We start from the raw sequence: 17919 nt of genomic DNA, 5'->3' as shown, positions 1-17919 counted from the left end.
GGAATGTATACAAGAAACTGCAAATACAATGGCAATGTATCAGTGGTATCAATACTCTCAATGAGCGGGAGCAACTAATATGCTACATATACAAAATATAAACACCTGAAAATAATATCCAAAAACTTACCCCATATTGGACTTATCTAGTCTCATACATCAGTAAAAGCTAGGGTGTGGACAAAAAAGGGTCCTGATGAAAAAATAAAATACTCAAAAAATAACTCCTAATCTATCTTTATTTAACAATCTAAAATGGATCAGTAAGGGCTATATTACATTGCAGCTGTTTATTCATATACACTCAAAGAAAGCCTGCAAAAACAAATGCATGTTGTCTTTGTGGGTATAATCTACTAAATTGTAAATTTGTTTCTTTAACAATTTTGCCAACTAACCATTTTGTTGCCTGCCGATTCGATGACCTTTAATCCAGCATCTTCACTTCTCCCCATATAATCGGATTTTAGTCTTCCTGCCACTGTACAATGTCCCACTCTTGTCATTGTCCGATAAAATGGACACTGTACCCCTGTGTATGTGAGAGGGAAACAGTATACAGTGTAAACTGCATAATCCATTTGTTACGAAGAGATTTAATTTGGGCTGCTCTGAGAAATGCTAATCTGCAGCCCACGCACTGCAAATACAGGATTCACAGCCACAATGCAATAGTTTTGCCAGGTATACAAAAATGTAACACCTGCACACAGTCTGGCAGGTTGGTGACTGTAGTGCTGTACCTTTTTAAAGGTCACTTAGTGACAGGAACACAAACATGTATTTTTGTCACTATAGAGTTACCACAGTTAAGGCCCTTGGCACTCACAAAATAAATAAAAGCTAATAAACTTGCCTTCCAGCACTGTGCATGTCTGGCTCCACACGCTTCATTTTCTTGATTGAAATCATCAAACCCGATCTCAGCCAATCCAATGCTTTTTCCATTGGGAAGCTTTTGCACATGCGCACCAAAATGCATCACTGTGCCAATCGGCATCTCATAGATGCATTGAGTCCATGTATCAATATGGGGAGCAATCAGCATCTCCATACTAAGTGTGGAGATGCTGAACGTGCAGCTCTGACGCAAGACACTCTTCTAGTGGTTGGCTGACTACCAGAGGTGCAACTAGGCAGTAATGTAAACACTGCTGTTTATCGGAAAAGGCAGTGTTTACATTAAAAGGCCTGCATGGGCATACTACACTAAGCTGTAGTTCTGGTGACAATAATGTCCCTTTGATAACATCACTGCTCTGTAGAAGTATACAAGAATAGAGGATATCTGCTAAACCAACAAAGCAAAATATAGGTCACTCGCAATTTAAACAAAGGGAAAATGCCTTGTATGAAATTCCCCCTCAAAGGGTTTTGTCTTCTAGATGTTTTCAGATCATGGGTAAATTGGAGATCATATAATCAAAATAGAAATAAGATTGAAGATTATGCTCTCTTTAGTGTACCGATAATCTTAATTTTAATGACAGGAGGCGAGTATTTTGCATAATCTTTCTTTACTAACTCCCTAGCAGCAAAGAAAAGTGACATAACTGAGAACCAATCACAATGCAGTATAGAGTATAAGAGGTAACGTGACATTTCCTCTAAAGCATGCAACATCACAAGATCACTATATAAATGGCAATAATAATAATAATCACAATGCAGAATAACAATAGAGAACTCGTAAAGGTCTATGGTAAGATAATGGTAGAAAAACATGTAAAACTGAACACAAAACAGACTCCAAGCGAAGACGTCTTGATGTCAAGTGACGATCTTCCATGACAAGATGATGACATCTTGAATGGAGTCTTTAGTGCCTTGATGTATCTGGTTAAACTGAAACGAGAGTAGAAAGGGTATTAGATTGCAAAAATGGTTGTGTAAAACAATGAACGGTCTATCCCTTATGATTAAAACCATCAATATTAAAATAGAACGAATACATTCCTCCTGTCTATCGGTGCTAATTAAAACATCCCATCCACATGGCATATCTGCATTAAGTGTATGAGCGACCCAAATTAGGCATTAGTACAATAATAGCAGAAACAAAGTTATAAATATGCATGAAAACAGAGGGAGGGAAGAGTGAAATAGAACAGGGAGGGAAAATACTTGCCTCCTGTCATTATTAAAATTAAGATTATCGGTACACTAAAGCTAGCATAATCCATTTTATCACATGACAGGAGACTTCGTATTTTGCAATTTCAACGCTGCGAAAGTAGAGCAAAAGCTGGATTAGGACGGAAGTAGAACGTCCTAAAGGTGGATTCTCTAGTCCAGTCCACCGCTCTCAAGAAATCTGGAAGGGAGGCCCCTCGAACTGAGTGTGCTCCAAAAGCCTGGTCAATCCCGGCAAGGGCTAAGCGCCATCTAATCTATCTGGCCAACGTAGTGGTCGTAACTGGACCGTAGGGGCGGACGTAAGCGATGAGAAGTTGACGATTGGAAGTAAGCCGCAACGTCGCGGTAGTTTCCATGTATTGACGGAGAGTAGAGACCACACAGAGCTGAGGGGAAAAAGGGGTAAAAGACAGAGGAAGAGTCATGCTTAGTGCGTCTAGAGACCTGGAAGGTTACTCCCGCTGGACGAAAGGTAGATGCGTCGGTGTCAAAAGCGCGTACATCGGACACCCGACGAAAGGAGACTAGGGAGAGCAGGAAGGTGAATTTCGCCGTAAGCTGGCGGTGTGATAAATTCTCGTTAGGAGGCCAGTCCCGTCAAAACTGTAAGACAATGCCAAAGTCTCGAGTATTTGGGTTCCAGGGGGCCATGCCACTGAGGAGTCTACAGATGAGTGGGTTCTGGCCCACCGGTGTCCCTTGAGTCGGCGTATGAGCCGCTGAGATGGCTGAAAGTATCACGTTGATAGACCGGTATGATTTCCCGGCTGTGAATAGAGAGGTGAGGAAATTCATGATGGAGGGAATAAAGGGATTGAGATCCCGTCCCAGAGACCAAGTTGTCCAGCAGTGCCATGCTAAGTAGCACCTCCTTGTTCCTGTCGCCCATGCATCCCATAGGAGATCCCTAGTTTCCTGCGATAAGTCCTCGGTTTGCCAGGAACCCCTGAAAGAGTCCAGGCCACCAGAGGAAGCCGTTCCTCCCTGACCAGTGGATGGGGTAGTCCCATCGGGTTCCTGAGGATGGTCGGAGTATCTGGTAGAAGGGAGGGATCCCTGTTTGACAGTTCCAGAAGATCCGGGAACCATGGTTGGCTTTGCCATAGAGGCGTGATGAGGGTCAGCATCACCCTCTGTATGCAGATCCGATGAAGAACCCTCGTAATCATTGAGAATGGCGGGAATGCATAAGCTTCGTATTGTGGCCATTGTTGCAGAAAAGCGTCCGTTGCTAGACTCTCCGGGTCTGGGAGTCAGCTGAAGAAGTCCTTTGACGGTTGTTGCGGGAGGCGAATAAATCCAGCGTGAAGGGACACCTTTGTGCATCCAGTATCGTGAAAATATGAGGGTCTAGTTGCCAGTCACTGGTGTCCCGCCAGTGGCGTGAGTACCAATCTGCTGTCATGTTGGATTCCCCCGGTAGGTGTTCCGCTAACAGCGTGATGTTGCGATGTAGGCAATAATCGAAGATTTCCTTCGTGAGTTCTACTAGTGCTTGGGAACGTGTGCCTCCAAGGCAGTTAATGTATCTTACTGCCGAGATATTGTCCATCCGGAGCAAGATGCAGCAGTTGGATCGTTCCTTTGCCAGGCTGCATATGGCGAGCGATCCTGCCAGGAGCTCCAGACAGTTGATGTGCATAGAAAGTTCTTGGGGGGTCCATACTCCTCCCGTGGAGGAGGTTCCGTCTGTTGCTCCCCAGCCTGAGCGACTGGCGTCTGACTCCAGCACGAAGTCTGGCTGGTTTCCGAATATGGCCCGGCCGTTCCAGGCCTGCATGCAGTTCAGCCACCAGTGCAATTCCTCCCGAACCTTGTCCGACATAGGGACCGGTTGGTCGTATGTTGGGTTTTTGCGAAGGAATTTGGCCTTGAGGCGTTGCATGGCTCTGTAATGTAGGGATCCGGGGAAGATGGCTTGGATGGATGACGAGAGAAGGCCCACGATCCGTGCCAGCAGTTGTAAAGGTATGGATGTCAGTCAAAGGACTTTCCGAATTTCTCTGCAGATGGCGGCAATCTTTGCGGCCGGAAGGCGTAGAGTGCACAATGTTGAGTCTATCTCGAATCCAAGGAATTCGATCGACTGAGCGGGAATCAGTGAGGACTTGGGGCGGTTGATAACGAAGCCCAGTGATTCGAGTAGGTGTACAGCGTAATCTGTATGCCTCTTTAGGGTCCTTGCATCCACGTCGAATATCAAGATGTCGTCAAGGTAAACAATGCCACTTTTCGGCCGTTGCCACGGACTTCCAGACTCAGATTTTTCCCTTAGGAAAACATTATTCTATGGGGAGATCTAATGCGTGTGTGGCCATTTTAACCCCTTCAGTGACATATGGGGGGGGGGGGGGGCGCAGCACTACAGGTTCATGCAGTGCCAGGAAAACTGGTTTGTCCATTAAAGTCCTTGTTCTAGCTGCTCGTTTCTTTGTCTTCAAGGTGCGGTGACGTCCTCACGTGTGACGTCCAATGACTTAATGCTTTCCACCGTCTGTTATCAGTTCCAATCCCCTCTAGGCTTATCTTAGCTACTGGAATAGTTTTGTTGTTTTTTTTGCGCTCATTCCAGCTTCTACATTAGTACAGGTACCTTAGGCTCAGTATTTCACGTGCTATTTTTAGCTACAAAGGGGAATATTACAAATGGATAAGTTAATGGATTTATAATGTATGAGCTTAGGCCTGGAGAAGATAGTGCTTATTAGATACAGACATATTGTTCCAGATGTTGATGTTACCATAGTTAGTGTACGGTTACACAAGGCACACCACTTGGGATGAACCCCCAGTTTATCATACTTATGTTCTGTTGAGGCAGATTTTCAGGGGTGAGTCAAAGTTATGGTACCTTATTACTCTTTCCACAAGAGTAGCATTGGCACTTATTACACTAAGCAAGAGGCATAATAATGTTCTGGGTGAGCTCCAGTTGTAACGGGAGTCTGGCACCTTGTGTGCTTTGCCAACTGCCCTACTTACACTGACAGTCTCCTGCAGGACGAGACTTAACATGAATGACACACCCATCTAATCAGAATTTCCAAACGGGGTGATAAATGCCGCCATTGCGGCCTCAATGGGAAAGCTCTATTATGTGTGCTACCTCAACCGCAGGAAGAAACGCAAACTAGGTTTGGATGTTACCTCAGGCTCAGTGGTCTCTTTGGAATAAACTGTATCACAATGGCACTGGAGTGGGGCAGATCCATCTGCTACAAAGTTCAAAGGCAAAGCCCCCAGTGAAGAGAGCCAAATGATTGGATTTATCCCCCACCACCTCTTTCCTTGAATGAGGATGACTCTTCCCCTCCTTACAACTTAACCGTTGTCGATGAGTGGCAGGCGGTGGGCTCTACCCCCGACTTCACAGTATGTCAAGATATCTGTGTTGGTTAATGACCACCACCGGAAATATGCCAATACCCTACAGACCTCAGTGACTGAGAATGAGGTGTTTTTGGATGCTCAAGGAGTCCCTTTATTTAAATACTGGACTATCTGACACCCATGATCATCGGTGTGGAACCTACATACTAGCTTGCTCAGTTTGTCCACTATTAGTTCTGCATGCCTTTGGTGAAAGAGGTTCATACGCAGCTCAGGGCCGAGCTAGACCTCTCCTGCCTGATGAAATCGACAACGCCCCCTGAATTTGACACCGTAGACACACACAGTAGTGGTCTACATGTCCAGATCGGGCCTTGATACAGTATAGAAATTGAGTGGGGGACTTACGGCTACATAGGATACACTGCTGGCTCTACTCAGTTAGCTAGCTGAAATACTATACTTTTCTACACTGGCACTTTCCTGAGGCAGGCACCTGGATCTGAGTGCCAGTCATGAATGGGCCCAATACCGATTTGTGTGTTGGACAATACTAACGATGCACTGTGTGCTGAACAATCCAAGGCAGTTACGGGGAATCAACACCAAACTTCCAAATAATGGGAACACGTTCTTTTTCATGGTTCCTTATGACTTGTTTTACTATTTCTTACTTTATTGCTATCTTAGACTGGCAGGGCCATTTATGGAATGTCTAGCTGTTTTTTGATTGGTTGTTATGTTTATGTTCTGTGCTGCTGGAGTTTTTCGTAAAGAGAGTTAAAGGAACACTATAGTCACCTAAATTACTTTAGCTAAATAAAGCAGTTTTAGTGTATAGATCATTCCCCTGCAATTTCACTGCTCAATTCACTGTCATTTAGGAGTTAAATAACTTTGTTTCTGTTTATGCAGCCCTAGCCACACCTCCCCTGGCTATGATTGACAGAGCCTGCATGAAAAAAAAAACTGGTTTCACTTTCAAACAGATGTAATTTACCTTTAATAATTGTATCTCAATCTCTAAATTGAACTTTAATCACATACAGGAGGCTCTTGCAGGGTCTAGCAAGCTATTAACATAGCAGGGGATAAGAAAATCTTAATTAAACAGAACTTGCAATAAAGAAAGCCTAAATAGGGCTCTCTTTACAGGAAGTGTTTATGGAAGGCTGTGCAAGTCACATGCAGGGAGGTGTGACTAGGGTTCATAAACAAAGGGATTTAACTCCTAAATGGCAGAGGATTGAGCAGTGAGGCTGCAGGGGCATGTTCTATACACCAAAACTGCTTCATTAAGCTAAAGTTGTTCAGGTGACTATAGTGTCCCTTTAAGCAAAATATTTGCCTCCTGTCATTACTAAAACCAAGGTTATATGTGCATGGGAAAAATTTTCGGTTCGGCATTCCGAAATTCGGCACCTTCGGCACGTCGACACTTCGGAATTTCGGAACTTCTCTTACAGTCGCTTGGTAGATAACTCCTTAATTCCCACGGTATTAGAGAGTTATCTACCAAAAGGCTGAAAGACCTAAATTGGTCTTTCAGCCAAATTTACTAATACTAAGTAAAGATTACTTAGTATTAGTAAATTATGCCCCTACTCGCGGTATAGCCTGTGGCTGCTCGCTGTTAAAGAAAAATATATATATTTTTTTCACAGTGAGCAGCCACAGGCATGCCCCTACTCCCAATTTACTAATACTAACTAATTAGAGAGTTATCTACCAAATTTACTAATACTAAGTAAAGATTACTTAGTATTAGTAAATTATGCCCCTACTCGCGGTATAGCCTGTGGCTGCTCGCTGTTAAAGAAAAAGTGTTTTTTTTTTCTTTCTTTTTTTTCTTTCTTTTTTTTCCACAGTGAGCAGCCACAGGCATGCCCCTACTCGCAATTTACTAATACTAAGTAATTAGATTACTTAGTATTAGTAAATTATGCCCTTACTCGCTATACCGCGGTATAGCGAGTAGGGGCATCTCTAGTAAACAGTGAGCAGCCTATGGCTGCTCACTATTTAAAAAAAAAAAAAAGGTACCCCCTCCCGAGCCCCCACCCCTGAGTGGCGGGTGGGGGCCCTAAAGTAAAATGGTGGGGGCCCTAAATACTAATTAGGGGGGACCTAATGTCCTCCCCCCTGGCCCCCACCCCTGATCGGTGGGTGGGAGCCCTAAATACTAATTAGGGGGGGGACCCTAATGTCCTCCCCCATGGCCCCCACCCCTGAGCGGTGGGTGGGGGCCCTAAATTAGAATGAGGTGGGAAGGACCTAATGTCCTCCTCCCTGGCCCCCACCCCTGAGCGGTGGGTGGGGGCCCTAAATACTAATTGGGGGACTGGACCTAATGTCTTCCCCCCTGTCCCCCACCCCTGAGCAATGTGTGGGGGCCCTAAATACTAATTAGGGGGGAGACCAGGGGTGGGGGCCGCTGTTTAAAAAAAAAAAGGGTACCCCCTCCCGAGCCCCCACACCTGAGCGGCGGATGGGGGCCCTATTGCCTGGCCCCCACCCCTGAGCGGCGGGTGGGGGCCCTAAAGTAAAATGGTGGGGGCCCTAAATACTAATTAGGGGGGGACCTAATGTCCTCCCCCCTGGCCCCCACCCCTGATCGGTGGGTGGGAGCCCTAAATACTAATTAGGGGGGGACCTAATGTCCTCCCCCATGGCCCCCACCCCTGAGCGGTGGGTGGGGGCCCTAAATTAGAATGAGGTGGGAAGGACCTAATGTCCTCCTCCCTGGCCCCCACCCCTGAGTGGTGGGTGGGGGCCCTAAATACTAATTGGGGGGACTGGACCTAATGTCCTCCCCCCTGTCCCCCACCCCCGAGCAATGGGTGGGGGCCCTAAATACTAATCAGGGGGGAGTACATTAGGTCCCCCCATTAGTATTTAGGGCCCCCACCCACCACTCATGGGTGGGGGCCGTGGGGAGGACAATAGGTCCCCCCCCTATTTTACTTTAGGGCCCCCTCCCGCTGTTCAGGGGGGGGCAATAGGTCCCCCCTTTAGGTTTGGAGGGGGAGGGTGGATATATATATATTTTTTACAGTGAGCAGCCACAGGTTGTTTAATAGACATGCCCCTACTCGCGGTATAGCGACTAGGGGCATCATTTACTAATACTAAGTAATCTTTACTTAGTATTAGTAAATTTGTCTGAAAGACCAATTTAGGTCTTTCAGCCTTTTAGTAGATAATTCCCTAATACCGTGGGAATTAGGGAGTTATCTACTTATTCATCTTCTTCCACTTGGTAAGTATATTAGTACTTAGGCAATACTGTACTTCGGCACTTCGGAGATTTGGTAATTTCGGAACTTTGGGACCTTGGTAATTCGGCACTTCAGCTATTCGGACATTCGGAAGTACCCGAATGTCTGAATTGCCCGAAATTCGTCAAAAATTCATATTCGGCCCGAAACGAATTGCACATGTCTAATGTGCACTATGTTAGCCTCTGCAGGCGGGTATTCATAACTAGAATATAAATGAGGGTGAGTGAGGCTTTAAGGACTAGGTTTTTTTGTCATTTTGTTTTACTGAGGTAAGTCGAGTAACATGACAAGCAATGAAGGATTCAAGATGTAATATACTGGCAGTATACAGTAGTTCAAAAACGATTGGCAATGCCTTATTTTTTGTATATTAATGGCAGGTTTTCTAACAGGCTAGTCTGACATGTCCACATTAAAATCAGATGTTAAACTTGTCAGGGCAAGCCAGACATGTGGATTATGATAATACACACCTAAAACACAGGAGACTAATATGAATAAGTAAAATATACCACTGAGACTGAGCAGACCATCAAGAAAGCGCCCCAATCATAATTAAAGTGAAAGAAAATTAAAGGACTTAAAGTCCTCTTAAAGTAAATAAAAACATGAGAGCAAGATGGTGGACAGTAAGAGCATGAGAGATTAGATTTTGAGCAGCAGGCTTTAATATACTGAGAGTCCACTTTGATCCAATTCCTGATAATGGGAAGCTACAGGGACCATCAGGAGGGTAACGTACGGCAGATGCTGAACAGGTGTGAGGTAGGGTGTCCCTTCTACCCCAAGCTGGTTCATAGGCTGGCACCTCTAGGCCACAAACTCTGTGATTCTCCAAGTCCCTCCTGTGCAAAGGAGAGCCGGAGGTCGTTCCTCCGCTGGTGTGGATGATGCGTCGGAGCCACACCCCTATAGGCCTTCTGCCCGGGCAGGCTAGCAAGAAATATGGTAGATGTCACAGGTGTTATGCCCAGTGGGAGCCTTCTCACTCCCTGCTTCTCGTTCCTCTGATCACCTGCCAGAGGTAATTGTGATTGTGCTGCTGAACATGTCTCTAGTGTTGCATGAAAATGTCCTCCAGCTTTATGAGGGCTTGTTCTAGTGTGCTGGGTGGAGGTGCATGCCTTAGCGTCGGGCCCACCCATGTCAGACCTATGGCGTCCGCCATCTTTGGAAGTGCGCTTATCCCTGGGAGGGGGAGGACAGGACTGTAGATGAACCTCGGCGGTGTCAATGCCTCACAGACTAAGAAGAGCAGCTGCCTCTCCCGCCCAGCGATCCACCAGGCTGCACAGTCACCACAGAGAAATCTAGCGGTAGATTCCGGTTAATACCGATCCAGAGCACCTCATGCTGAATAGAGGACAGATATAGTTGCTTTAATGCCAGCTGAGAGTGCCAGGAGTTGGATAATTTGTTATTTTGCCGTTCAGGACTTTGAGCTCCAGCAAGATGCGTCCTGCCGCCATAAAGCTCAGGCCCCGCCCCCCAAGGACTAGATTTTATACTGCAAAATACATGAAAATATGTTTATACTCTATTTTGATATTGTTGATAACCGTTGGCAAACAAGTGGAGATTCAGCTATAGCATGTTAACTATGAAGCCCCACTAACTTTGAAGAACCTGATGATGCTTGAAGCAGTAGCCTTCTGTAACATCTAATAAGCTTCTTGAAAAAATGGCAGTACTTCTTTAACCTTTCTTTATTGAGGTAGTTGAATCCGGTATTACAGAAAGAAGAAATAGAGTGATACTAGTTCCCACAAATCAAACACAGTGTAGTTAACTCCTAGACATGACAGCCTTTTTTTTTTTTAATTCTTTTTTTTTTTTATGTGCAAAAGGGATTACAAACAAGCCTGTAGTGCCATGATAGCCATAACATGCATATCAATGCAAATAGTATCATAACATAGGATTAAACTGCATAATGTTTTAAACAGGATGGTGCTATTCATGTCAGAAGGTGAGTAAGTATAGTTAGTAATAAACGGTCATGCTAAACTGGCATGTGTCAGTGATGTCGCGAACACGAAATTTTCGGTTCGCGAACGGTGAACGGGAACTTCCGCAAACGTTCGCGAACCAGCGAACCGGGCGAACCGCCATTGACTTCAATGGACAGGCGAATTTTAAAACCCACAGGGACTCTTTCTGGCCACAAAAGTGATGGAAAAGTTGTTTCAAGGGGACTAACACCTGGACTGTGGCATGCCGGAGGGGGATCCATGGCAAAACTCCCATGGAAAATTACAAAGTTGATGCAGAGTCTGGTTTTAATCCATAAAGGGCATAAATCACCTAACATTCCTAAATCACAATGGATATGGATTGACACCTGACATATGACATATTGACACCTTGACATATGGATTGACACCTGTCCTCAGAGACCCTGATACACACTGACACAGAGCAGAATAGAGACTGTTCCCTCTACATAGGGTCACTTGACAGATATGGATTGACACCTATCCTAATGATCCCTGATACACACTGACACAGAGCAGAATAGAGACTGTTCCCCCTACATAGGGTCACTTGACAGATATGGATTGACACCTGTCCTCAGAGACCATGATACACACTGACACAGAGCAAAATAGAGACTGTTCCCTCTACATAGGGTCACTTGGCAGATATTGATTGACACCTGTCCTCAGAGCCCCTGATACACACTGACACAGAGCAGAATAGAGACTGTTCCCCCTACATAGGGTCACTTGACAGATGTGGATCTGTCCTCAGAGACCATGATACACACTGACACAGAGCAGAATAGAGACTGTTCCCCCTACATAGGGTCACTTGGCAGATATTGATTGACACCTGTCCTCAGAGCCCCTGATACACACTGACATAGAGCAGAATAGAGACTGTCCCCCCTACATAGGGTCACTTGGCAGATATGAATTGACACCTGTCCTCAGAGACTATGATACACACTGACACAGAGCAGAATAAAGACTGTTCCCCCTACATAGGGTCACTTGGCAGATATGGATTGACACCTGTCCTCAGAGACCATGATACACACTGACACAGAGCAGAATAGAGACTGTTCCCCCTACATAGGGTCACTTGGCAGATATTGATTGACACCTGTCCTCAGAGACCATGATACACACTGACACAGAGCAGAATAGAGACTGTTCCCCCTACATAGGGTCACTTGGCAGATATGGATTGACACCTGTCCTTAGAGACCTAATTGTGTAATAATGGTAATACTATTGCCTATTATATAATATTGGCAGGGGCAAGGACATTCCCTCTAAATAGATGGGTATAGGCAGAGAGTATGGAGACCGGAGTGATAAAGTGTCAATAAGGTAAAATAAAGTTAAATGTATCACAGACACACAGCCACCCTTTCTCTTTCCAGAAATGCTAGTTTCCAGCAATGCTGGATAGGTAGAAGGGCTATAAATACTCAGAGAGGTCTAATAAGAATCCTCTAAACTAGCCCTAATCTCCTTAAACACCTTCAAGGGTGTTCTAAGCTAAAGCTCAATCTAAACGTTTAGATGACTGCCTGATTTCCCATCACAGATGCTGGCTTGGAATAACAGTGTGCAAGACAAAGGTCTAAGTGCCCATAGTGCAGTAAAGTGTCCCTAGTGAAGTGAAAAAGAGAATAACGAGCTGGCGCCCTATCAGGGGACGTGTATATGGCATCGATTTTAGGAACCGGGAGATGGAAAAAGATGCTTGGTCGGTCCTCCTACTTCAAATTTGGGGCACTGCGCGTGCAATCTAATGTGCCACCAGATAGGAGTGGTGTGTTAAGTAGTACTATTCCTATCAGTTTAATCCCTATTATGTGCCTTTTTTTGGGTTTGGTTTTTGAAGCCACAGTGCAGCACCAGAGGGCCGAAAAATTAGGTATTGTTGCAGCCGCTGCTGTAGCAGCGGCCATAAAAATTGATGTTTGTTTCCCAGGCAGAAAGTGCCCAAAAACATTGCGGCTTGAACCCTAGTTTGTGGCGGATAAGTCTCATCAGGCCTTTTTTAGTCGAATGTATCGCCCACTGTCAGTACCTTCGGTATCCATCCCTCATTCATCTTAATAAAGGTGAGGTAATCTAGACTTTTTTGACCTAGGTGACTTCTCTTCTCAGTGACAATACCTCCTGCTGCACTGAAGGTCCTTTCTGACAGGACACTTGAAGCGGGGCAGGCCAGAAGTTCTATCGCAAATTGGGATAGCTCAGGCCACAGGTCAAGCCTGCATACCCAGTAGTCAAGGGGTTCATCGCTCCTCAGAGTGTCGATATCTGCAGTTAAGGCGAGGTAGTCTGCTACCTGTCGGTCGAGTCGCTCTCTGAGGGCGGATCTCGAAGGGCTGTGGCGATGCCTAGGACTTAAAAAGCTCTGCATGTCCTCCATCAACAACACGTCTTTAAAGCGTCCTGTCCTTGCCGGCGTGGTCGTGGGAGGAGGAGGATGACTTTCACCTCTTCCCCTGTTAGATTCCTGTTGTGCTGTGACATCACCCTTATATGCTGTGTAAAGCATATTTTTTAATTTATTTAGCAAATGCTGCATCCTTTCTGACTTGTTGTAATTCGGTAACATTTCCGCCACTTTCTGCTTATCCCGGGGGTTTAGTAGCTTGGACACCCAGTACAGGTCGTTCTCCTTCAGCCTTTTTATACGAGGGTCCCTCAACAGGCACGACAGCATGAAAGACCCCATTTGCACAAGGTTGGATGCCGAGCTACTCATTTCCCGTTCCTCCTCCTCAGTGATCTCAATGAAGGTATGTAAGAATCAGAGATCACTGAGGAGGAGGAACGGGAAGACAGCCACATTCCTCCTCTGACTCCTCTTCCTCACAATCCTCTCCCAGCGTTGCCGCAGGTCCAGCAAGCGATGCTGATAAGGCTGTTTCTGGTGGTGATGGTGACCACAACTCTTCCTCTTCCTCTTCACGCTCATCTATGGCCTGATCCAGCACTCTTCCAGGGCACGCTCCAGGAAGAAAACAAATGGTATGATGTCGCTGATGGTGCCTTCGGTGCGACTGACTATGTTTGTCACCTCCTCAAAAGGACGCCTACAGGTATTGCGCATGAGCGTCCAGTAACGTGGCAAAAAAATTCCCAGCTCCCCAGAGGCTGTCCTAGCACCCCGGTCATACAAATATTCATTAACGGCTTTTTCTTGTTGGAGCAGGCGGTCGAACATTAGGAGTGTTGAATTCCAACGTGTCGGGCTGTCGCAAATTAAGCGCCTCACTGGCATGTTGTTTCGCCGCTGGATATCTGCAAAGTGCGCCATGGCCGTGTAGGAACGCCTGAAATCAGGGCCGGATTAACATAGGCGCTGATGGAGCTGCAGCTCCAGGCCAAGGCGCAGGCCCAGGCCCATGGAATAGGCCCATTTAAAAAAAAAAAAAAAAAAAAATTTTTTTACCTTTTTATTTATTTATTTATTTATTTTACACACTACTCTTAGGTTTTCCTCCTGACTGGTATTTTAGGGCACAGCCTGTATTTGAGGCTGCCGGGCCGTGCTCGTATTGCAGTACCGGCAATACTAATGCAAATATATTTCTCAGTATAAACGGAGATTACTCTGCAATACCAGCACCGGCCAGTAGGTGTCACTGTGTATAGAGAGAGGCAGGGATAGGACGTTACAGCATATCCCTCCCTGCCTCTCTCTACTCACTGATACACAGGGGAGCAGCTACACAGCACAGTCAGAGAGTCTCCAAGTGTCCCCGTGTCTCTGTGTCCCCATGTATCCTAGTGACACGGGACACACTGAGACATGGGGACACTGGCAGAAATGGGGACACAGACACTGGGAGACTAGGGGACTGGGTGACATGGGGACACTGATGCCAGGCTGGCCTTCCAATTCTTTGGACAGACATAACCCCTTTATGGGCATGTTCGCCCCTTCTGGCAGTTCTGGTCATGTGATTCGCATCAGTGGCCTACTCTTTTACCCCGCCCATTGGCTTCCTGCTTCACTGGACACTGCTGATTGTATGGATTTACTTGAAAGATGAAAGCATAAATTCGATAAAGAGATTAGCATACAGTATGTGTTTTCTTATAGCTGCATCCTTTGAGTTTCCCTCCAACACCAACTCCATCAGATACATGACGCTTGGGAGGTATGACTGTTTTAGTGTTTTTCGTCGATAAGATTCTGTAATTAGGCCCCATCATAATTGTCAGCACCAGGCCCACTGGGCTCTTAATCCGGCCCTGCCTGAAATGGCCACACACCTTCCTGGCCTGCTTCAGGATGTCCTGTAAGCCTATGTACTTATGCACAAAGCATTGTACGATCAGATTACACACATGTGCCATGCACGGCACGTGTCAACTTGCCCAACTTCAATGCCGCCAACAAATTTGTTCCGTTGTCACAAACCACTTTGCCGATATCCAGTTGCTGCGGAGTCAGCCACTTTTCCACCTGTGCGTTCAGGGCGGACAGGAGTGCTTGTCCGGTGTGACTCTCTGCTTTCAAGCAAGTCAAACCCAAGACGGCGTGACACTGCCGTATCCGGGATGTGGAATAGTACCTGGGGAGCTGGGGGGGTGCCGTTGATGTGGAGCAAGACGCAGCAGCAGAAGAGGACTCAGCCGAGGAGGTTATGGAAGAGGATGGAGTAGGAGGAGTAGAGGAGGTGGCAGCAGGCCTGCCTGCAAGTCGTGGCGGTGTCACCAACTCCTCTGCAGAGCCACGCATTCCATGCTTGGCAGCCATCAGCAGGTTTACCCAATGCACAGTGTAGGTGATATACCTGCCCTGACCATGCCTTGCAGACCAGGTATCAGTGGTCAGATGGACCCTTGCCCCAACACTGTGTGCCAGACATGCCATTACTTCCTTTTGCACAATCGAGTACAGGTTGGGGATTGCTTTTTGTGCAAAGAAATTCCGTCCGGGTACCTTCCACTGCCCCAATAGCCACAAATATTCTGAACGCCTCAGACTCCACCAGCTTGTATGGTAAAAGCTGGCGGGCTAATAGTTCAGACAAGCCAGCTGTCAGATGCTGGGCAAGGGGGTGACTTTCTGACATTAGCTTCTTACGCTCAAACATGTCCTTGACAGACACCTGACTGTGGGCAGATGAGCGGGAACTGCTCAAGGCGAGAGACAGAGTGGTGGATGGTTGAGAGGGGGCAAGGAGGACAGCAGTGGTTGACATGGCTGCAGATGCTGGACCAGGAGGAGGATGGTGGCTTTGAGTTTGTGTGCTACTTGTACTCATGTGTTGATCCCATAGGCGTTTGTGATGTGCGATCATGTGCCTACGCAAAGCAGTTGTACCTAGGTGGGTGTTGGACTTCCCATGACTCAGTTTCTTTTGGCACAGGTTGCAAATGGCAACCCTGTTGTCAGAGGCAGACACACAAAAAAAATGCCACACTGCTGAGCTCTGCAATGACGGCCTTCTGGTGGGGTTGATTGGCGTGCTGTCGGGCTGACCCCGGGTGCCAATGCATGCTGTCTGACTGTGCCACTAGCTCCTTGCGACGACCTCCCCCTGCTTCCAACTCGTCTCCTCCTCCTCCTCTCTGTCTCCCCATCTGAACTTTCGCCCTGTTCTTCTTCTTGCCGAGCGGGAACCCACGTGACATCCATGGACGCATCATCATCATCGACCGCTTCACTTGTATCTGACAACTCAGCAAAGGAAGCAGCAGCGGGTACAACATCATCATCATCACACCGTACGTCCCTGTGTGTAATGCTGCCTGCCTGAGACATATCCCTGTTATCTACATCCTCTGGCAATAATGGTTGCGCATCACTCATTTCTTCAAACGGATTTGTAAATAACTCCTCTGACATACCAAGTGAAGCGGCTGTGGTGCTAGTGTGGTGTTAGTGTTGGTGGTAGGCGGGTGAGTGGTATCTTGAGAGGTGCCTGAAGCTAAGCTGGAGGAGGATGGTGCGTCAAGGTTCCGAGCGGAAGCTGTAGAAGCTGTAGAAGATTGGGAGTCCTGTGTTAGCCAGTCAACTATTGTGGTGGAATCTCGGTAAAAATAAATTTAGTAGGCCGAGATTACCACGTGGCATGTGTACGTGCATATACTGGTGTATCGGTCGGTTGGTTGCACGTGGCAAAGATACAATCAGTAGTGTACGGAGCATGTGCGAGAATACCGGATGTAGTATTCCCCTCCTCCATTGTGCTGGGCAAGCCATGCGGTCAAACAGGAAGTTAGTTCTTGTTCGATTGATTGGGTAAGAGTATGTGTGGGTGGAGCTTATTATGGGAGGAGTTACATGCCTATATAAGGAGCCTACACTATTGTCCGGGGCTCAGATCTTGTTGTATTTTGGTGACATTAGTCTCTCTGAGTCCCGTTCGGTGAATCGAATAAAGAATCTCTTCCTTCCTGAAGAAACCTGTGTCCATCTCTCTGTGCTTGGCTTCCGTCAGTTTCTCCGGTATCATTTGGTGCATTGGCCGGGAAGCTCATCGTTCAACGGTAGCTGAGAAGCAGAGGCGTGAGACGGTCTATCTTTGCCCACGTTCTCTACGGCTGCACCCCTGAACTTCTGCGTGGACCTCCCTTCGTCTCGGCGCCACTGGTCTGTTGTCCAGGAGATCATCGGCCTCTACGTAGTAAGTGCTGGGGTGTCCCCGTCGATGAGTGTGAACTCAGGTTCAGGAACGAGGAGGTAAGACGACCGCTGTTTTAGACGGCGAACCCACTAGGGGTATTGGATACCGATTGTGCGGTAAGCCCATAAGGGGTTATTTGTAATCTGCCCCCTCCAGTGGAGGGAAGGAGCGAAGGTGCACCGCTCAATTAAACGCCCTGTAGTCAGCCCGTTTAATTTTTGTTTGGAGTCAGGCGGGGTTCTGGTGTAAATAGCCCTAGCCGGACACCGGTGTCTTGTCTAGACTAGCGTTCTAGGGTGTATATTTTGTTCGCTAGGTCGGAGGGACCGGGAGACTAAGCGGCGCCTGTGTAAATTCGGTTCGCTAGATCTCAACCTATCTTGGCTAAGTGGGAAGGCGTGTAAATTTGGAACCCACTAGACTATTGATAGAGTAGATAGACTAAGAGGGTACTGTTGTAAATTCCGCCCTCTAGTTCGCTATATGTGGTGCTTGGGCAGTGTGGCTAACCAAAACGTATGTAGATAGTTTTAGGTAGTCCATCAAGGTACTGGCCAATAG

At 46.7% G+C, this 17919-nt stretch overlaps 1 long non-coding RNA gene across 1 annotated transcript in view; it reads left to right on the top strand.

Moving 5' to 3' along the window:
• LOC134612681 (uncharacterized) overlaps window positions 1-17919 on the top strand; it is a 645290-nt gene that overhangs the window by 455194 nt on the left and 172177 nt on the right. The gene's annotated exons all lie outside the window — the stretch shown is intronic.

The sequence above is a fragment of the Pelobates fuscus genome, chromosome 5, assembly GCF_036172605.1.
Source record: "Pelobates fuscus isolate aPelFus1 chromosome 5, aPelFus1.pri, whole genome shotgun sequence".
NCBI classification, from domain to species: domain Eukaryota; kingdom Metazoa; phylum Chordata; class Amphibia; order Anura; family Pelobatidae; genus Pelobates; species Pelobates fuscus.
The sequence above is the reverse complement of the archived record's forward strand: the minus strand, read 5'-3'. Positions and strand labels throughout refer to the sequence as shown.